Source organism: Eptatretus burgeri, chromosome 15, assembly GCF_056783735.1.
Source record: "Eptatretus burgeri isolate ZD-2024b chromosome 15, Ebu_testis_v1, whole genome shotgun sequence".
NCBI lineage: Eukaryota > Metazoa > Chordata > Myxini > Myxiniformes > Myxinidae > Eptatretus > Eptatretus burgeri.
In genome coordinates, this window is record NC_140975.1 from 33,991,112 (window position 1) to 33,992,401 (window position 1,290).

Here is a 1,290-nt window from a genome sequence, read left to right on the forward strand (position 1 = left end):
TATTTATCTGGTATGAGGGCGGTGTATTTTGAATGTACCGCGACTTGTCGTTCCTTATTTTCAACCGCCGATGGAAGCCGAACATTAATTAACAAGACGCACGACCTTTTTACCTCACTCAAATTAGCCTATAACAAAAAGAAAAGTCATGTCTAATAACGACTGCAAAATAGAACAAGTCCTCCTCGAGTAAAACCTTGTGTATAAAAATATTTAGTGATGATGGAAATAAGTCGGTTCACTTGGATTATTTCAACCTCGTCAGTAATTACAAAATTATATCATGACTTGTCGTTTTCTAAAAAGGAAAACATAAAAAAATGTATCTTAAAATTAAAAACACAATAATTGAGGTTATACGTTTCATATATATATATATATATATATATATATATATATATATATATATATATATATATATATATATATATATATATATATATATATATATATAGGCCAACTGCACATTTTAGGTCATTCGTGATGATGACGAATGTTCCAGAAGTGATCTCATTGGGATTTTTAAATCTCGAGATTTCGGCCACAAAAAGAAGCGCCGTTTGCCTGAAACGTCGCTTGAAAATATTTACTGGCTCTTAGACGACATCGAATTTAATTAGTCACCTGAAAACTCCAGAGAAGTGTTTATTTTTCCATCTTCCAAAAAGAGCTTGGACTCTGCGTGCGGACATCCAGCCGTGTGACTATATGTCTATTATTTACGTAATATTGGAATGTATCTTTCAACCCTTTAGACTGCTGAGATCCCTTAGACCTTTGAAGACCCTTAGGCACAATAGACCCCAAAGACCGCAAGGACTCAAAAGATCCAAAAGACCCAAAATACCCCAAAGATCGAAACGACCAAAAGGACTCAAAAGACCCAAAGACATAAAAGACCCAAAATACCCCAAAAACCCAAAATTCCCCAAAGACCCAAAATATCCCAATGACTTAAAAGACCCAGAATTCCTAAAAGACCCAAAATACCTAAACAGATACTCCAAACACCTAAAAGACCCCAAAGACCCAAAAATGTGACTTCAGCTCCCTAATCCCAACACCCACACACAATCCCTTGTCTTTAACCCCCCTACCACCACACCCAAACCCTGTGCTCCCCTCCCCCTTTCTTCAAATCCTCAACCCCTCGATCCCAACTTTGTCCACTCTCTGCCCTCCCTCCCTCAAGCCAACTCTGTCATCCCCTCCCCCTTTCTTCTTCAAGTCCTCAATTGCCCCAAACCATAAGTACTCAATTCCTCTTCCAACCCAAAGTCCACCACCCCG